The sequence below is a fragment of the Pangasianodon hypophthalmus genome, chromosome 19, assembly GCF_027358585.1.
Source record: "Pangasianodon hypophthalmus isolate fPanHyp1 chromosome 19, fPanHyp1.pri, whole genome shotgun sequence".
NCBI lineage: Eukaryota > Metazoa > Chordata > Actinopteri > Siluriformes > Pangasiidae > Pangasianodon > Pangasianodon hypophthalmus.
In genome coordinates, this window is record NC_069728.1 from 20177825 (window position 1) to 20183405 (window position 5581).

Here is a 5581-nt window from a genome sequence, read left to right on the forward strand (position 1 = left end):
TTCTAACACAAAGACATTTGGACTGTTGAAGTGACACAGAATAAGTTAGTGCGAGTTGCTGATTAAAACACTCTGTCTCAGAAACCCAGAAACCACAATGCTATTTCTGTTAAACTGAAACAACTGCATGATGTGAGAGAGCTGCTGCAGCCAGTAGCACTTCTACAAATGTGTTAAGAGCGTTTTCGTACTTGGCCTCAACACTTGAGTCCACTCTCATGACTGCTTCTAGGCTTGTTTGGGGGCGGGGCTCATAATCCCAGGTTTGCTTTCACACAGAGGAATTAATTCTGAGCCATGGATCACTTCTGCAATTCCATACGTCACTTATGCATATGCAACTTTGCTGGAGGTTCATCCTTTTACTGTTTTTTATTAGTTTCATTTGGTAGCAGCACTCAAGCAGCATGTCATCATGGAGGAATCCCTGCAAATGAGGAGCTGTTCTGGTGTAAGAAGATTTTAGCCATGGAAGCCAACATGAGACGTGTGTATTTTTTAATGTTCTCAGTACAAACACTCACAGCACAAGGGTGAGCTCATTACAGTAAAGTTGCTCCAGTCCTAGCAAGTGTGGTTTTATTTATCAATAAGGCATTCTGTCTCCTCCACTGACAATAACAACCCTTTCCCCAACATCACCAAACTTGAAACTGGAAGTGTACTGGCCTCACTGGCTACCTCACTCAGCTATCCAGTAAGTTCCACTCCTCCACACAGTGACCTCCGGACCATGACGTGATGTTGAGGTATTTAAAGATTTGCTCAAGCTTAAATCACACAATACATTCATTCATGTTCATGTTAAAAATGTTGGTATTTAGCTAGAAATGCTGAGTACTTAACTACTGTGACTAATTTACCTGCCAAATGCTGCTAATGTCATGAAATAACACTGAACATAAAAATTAAAAGGGTAAGTGCATTGCTGTCATTAGAAAGCTAATTAACACATGAAACGTGTGGCCTTGATCAATGTTAAGAATGGGCTGTTAAATATATAATTTCCTATTAATGTTTAACATTAAAAATAATACTTTTTATTAATACTTGTATATTAATGCAAGTGTATTAATACTTGACATCTCAACATTTTTAGTTATAGAGAATCACTTATCAAAGGCTAAAAAGGTAGAATTGCTAATGATGGTGTCGTTCACTTGACAGTGACACTTTGATAACTTCCTGACTTGTGCTATAGTGTTTACTTCCTATTTTCTTCTTCCTGTTAACTTTAAATGACCATTAGATGCTGCTTAATTAATATGAAATTATGACAAATTTCAGCACAGAGATCAGATAGCTTCCACACACAGTGCAGACCACAGGGTTTTGTTGGAAGCAAACCTCAGACCACAATTTTCAAGAGGACCAGGGATCAGTTCTATGGAGCAATCCTGGATGCAAAAACAGCTTTCACACTTCACCAAATATACTGAACTCTTGGGGTAAACCCAAGAACCAACACCCTTCCTGACTCTACACTCTATTGCAGTGGACTATATAAAGTATATAATGCCTATAATGCCGCCAGTACAAGCTGAAATAAAAAGACACTCATTTTAATGCTGGGACAAGGGCAAGTAGACATTTATTGTCTTTCCTACCCACATGCTATATTTGTATATGGTTGCAAACTAGAGGTTCCCCTTCAGGAACTCGAGCTGCGTCACGAAACGCTATGGGAACACCCCCGCATGACCGCGCTCTGAATCACGTGTCTAATCCGTCCAATGGATGGGCGAGACGTCACGGGCAGGGTGACGTAGCGACCCGGAAGCATAAAAGCCCGAGCGGCGAGCCTCGCGTTAGCTTCCTGTTTTCAGCAAGCGCTCTATGTTTATTGTCTGTCTTTTTTCCGTCTTTTTTGTGTTTTATCGGCGGCATGCCTAAAGCCAAAGATAAGACAAAGGGCGAGAGCGGGCAGCGCTTCAGGCTGTGTGTTCCTCCCTGTCCGCGATATATTACGGGTGGGGATACACACAGTCTGTGCGTTGCCTGTTCGGGAGCGGAGCACGCTCAGTCGGCTCTCGAGGGAGCCGGCTGTGCACATTGCGAGCGTTTACCGCTGCGCACTCTCCGCTCCCGCTGGGCTCTCTTTGAGGAGGGAGCCCTCACTAGCGTGCCTCGCGGTGCCGGCCCCGCTTCTGCCGAGGCAGAGCGGCGGTTGCGCTCGTGGGGCTCGCAGATGGACCTGGCGGAGGGAATGGAGACGGGCCCGTCCCTTTCTCCTTCCTCACCCTCCAGGTCCTCTGTCCCCTCCCTGGGCTCGGAAGCACGCTCTGCGGTTTCTTCCCCCCGGGGAGCGGACTCGGCGCTCCACCTATCGTCCTCCTGAGCCGCAGTCTCCTCAATACGGGGAGCTGCTCGAGGTGGTTACGCGGGCAGTCGCCAAGCTTGACACTGACTGGCCCGCTGAGTCACGGCCTGAGCCTCAGGGCTCTAGACTGGAGGAGCGTTTTCTACGCAGTAGGCCGCCACCTCCGCCCCGGAGCCTGCCCTTTTTTCCGGACCTCCACACTGAGGTGTCGAGGTCCTGGAATAGGCCATTTTCACCCCGGTTGTTCAGCCCCACATCTTCCCATTACGCTAATGTGGCGGGGCTGAACTACTCCGGTTACAGGGCGATGCCCAGGGTTGAACAGACGCTAGCCAGCTATCTGTCCCCTGCTGCTGCATCGTCCCTGAAGGCTCCGGCGTTGCCTACCAAGCCGCTGCGGACCACCTCAGCGCTGGTAGGCAAGGTGTACACGGCAGCAGGTCAGGCCGGTGCGTGTCTGCACACCATGGCGGTGTTACAGGCGTACCAGGCTGACCTGCTTAAAGAGCTGGATGAGCAGGGGGAGAGTACGTCTGAGCAGGTAGCTGAGCTCAGGCGGGCCGCTGATCTGTCTCTCCGCACCACCAAGGAGACTGCCCGTGCTATCGGTCAGTCTATGGCAGTCCTGGTGGCGGCAGAGAGGCATCTCTGGCCATCCGTTATGAAAGAGAAGGACAGGGTCGTGCTCATGGACACCCCGCTTACTCCCTCAGGCCTGTTTGGCGACGCGGTAGACTCCGTCGTCGAGAGATACCAGCAGGCCCGTGCTCAGGCGGCGGCGTTCCAGCGGTTCCTCACCCGTCGCTCTCTAGCTCGTGGGGTTGCTGGGCAGGGGCAGCCCCCTCCGTGTACGGCCCCCTCCTACAGGGAGGCCCTTCAGGCACTAAGGCGGATCTGAGGACCGTCCTCATGTCCAGAAGGGCCGCGGCTAAGAAGCCCTAACGGTTTTGGCCCAGGGCTTCCGAGGACGGGCCCCTCTGGGGCGACGCGGCGTACACCTCATCTCACGGTGCCCGGGTCCCCCCAGTGCCCTCAGGAGGTCGATCTGCCAACCCTGCCACCTATGGTGCTTCAGGGCGCAGCGGTCTCCGGCGAGCGGCTCTCCCAGTTCTCGCCCGGCAACGTAGCGGGTCTGGGAGGCTCGCGGCCTCTCCTGAGGCCTTCGCAGCGGTTAGCTCATTTCTTCCATGTTGGTTCGCCGCCTCAGGGCACCCAGCTAACCGCTTCTATTTCACCAGAGATCAGTCTCGAGAGACTGATTCCCTTAGTGAGCTTTCTGGCAGCGTGGAAACTTCTGCCGAATGTGTCTCATTGGGTCCTGCGTACTGTAGAAAGAGGCTACCGAATTCAGTTCGGCTTGCCGCCACCTCGTTTTTCTGGGGTTCTTCCCACTGTGGGAAGCAGGCTCTGGTATTGGAGCAGGAAGTACATACTCTCCTGAGGAAGGAGGCCATCGAGGTGGTCCCTCCTCATGACAGAGAGTCAGGGTTCTACAGCCCGTACTTCATTGTTCCCAAGAAGGGGGGAGGGCTGCGTCCCATTTTGGACTTGCGGCAATTGAACCTCTCAGTCGCTCGACTGAAGTTCAGGATGCTTACGGTCACTCAGGTCGTGTCTCAGATCAGGTCCGAGAACTGGTTCGTCACGATCGACCTAAAAGATGCGTATTTCCACATCTCCATCCTTCCCCCGCACAGGAAGTTCATGAGGTTCGCTTTCGGGGGCTAAGCTTACCAGTATCAGGTTCTTCCCTTCGGCCTAGCACTCTCACCCCGCACCTTCACGAAGTGCGTGGATGCTGCCCTGGCTCCTATGCGACTACAGGGCATCCGCATACTGAACTTTATCGACGACTGGTTGATTTTAGCTCATTCAGAGCAGATGGCGGCTCAGCATCGAGATGTCGTTCTCGCCCATATGAAGGAACTGGGGTTAAGACTAAACGCCGAGAAAAGCGTGCTTTCTCCAGCTCAGAGAACCGCTTATCTAGGCGTCGTGTGGGATTCGACCACGATGCAGGCACGTTTGTCTCCTGCTCGGATCGAGTCGGTCCTCACAGCGGTCGCGAGAGTGAAAGTAGGCCGGTCACTCACTGTAAAGCAGTTTCAGAGACTGCTGGGCCTATTGGCAGCTGCGTCCAACGTGATACCATTTGGCCTGCTGCACATGAGACCCCTACAGTGGTGGCTCAAGACCAGGGGGTTTTTCCGAAACAGAGGAAACCCGCTCTGCATGGTCAAGGTCACGCGGCGATGCCGCCGTGCCTTAGCTGTGTGGAGAGAACCTGGGTTCTTGTCTCAGGGCCCGGTCCTGGGAGCTCCTGGTCGCCGCGTAGTGCTAGCGACGGATGCGTCCCTCACCGGATGGGGAGCGGTCATGAGTGGCCGTCCTGCCCGTGGTCTGTGGAGCGGCCACCATCTCACTTGGCACATCAACTGCCTGGAGATGCTGGGCGTGTTTCTAGCTCTGAAACACTTTCTCCCAGACCTAAGAGGCCGCTACGTGTTGGTGCGCACCGACAACACGACGGTGGTCTCTTACATCAACCGCCAGGGAGGACTGCGTTAGCGCCCCCTTTACAGGCTGGCGCTCCAGATCCTTGTGTGGTCCCAAGGGAACCTCCTCTCATTGAGAGCGGCCTACATCCCTGGTCATCTCAACGTGGGAGCGGACGCCCTGTCGAGGCAGGGGCCGGTGCCCTGGGAATGGAGCCTCCACCCCGAGGTCGTGGAGCTCATATGGCGTATGTTCGGCAGAGCCCAGGTGGATCTGTTTGCGACTCAGGAGACGTCGCACTGTCCCCTTTGGTTCTCTCTGATTCATCCAGCTCCTCTTGGACTGGATGCCATGGTACAGCCGTGGCCGAGGCTGCGTCTGTACGCCTTTCCTCCGGTCGCTCTGCTCCCGGGAGTTCTGGAGAGAGTGCGCCGGGATGGAATTCGTCTACTGTTAGTAGCCCCGTTCTGGCCGGGCCGAGTATGGTTCTCGGACCTGATTCCCCTCCTAGACAGCTCCCCATGGGAGATTCCGATCAGGAGGGATCTCCTCTCACAGGCGGGGGGCCATCTTCACCCCCGCCCGGAGCTGTGGAAGCTGTGGGTGTGGCCTCTGAGGGGGCACAACTGCGCGCTTCCGGTCTCTCAACCGAGGTTGTGGAGACCATCCTCCAGTCCAGAGCTCCCTCTACGAGGAAACTGTACGCCCTGAAGTGGAAACTTTTCACTTCCTGGTGCGGAGACTGCCGGCTTGACCCTGTTCACT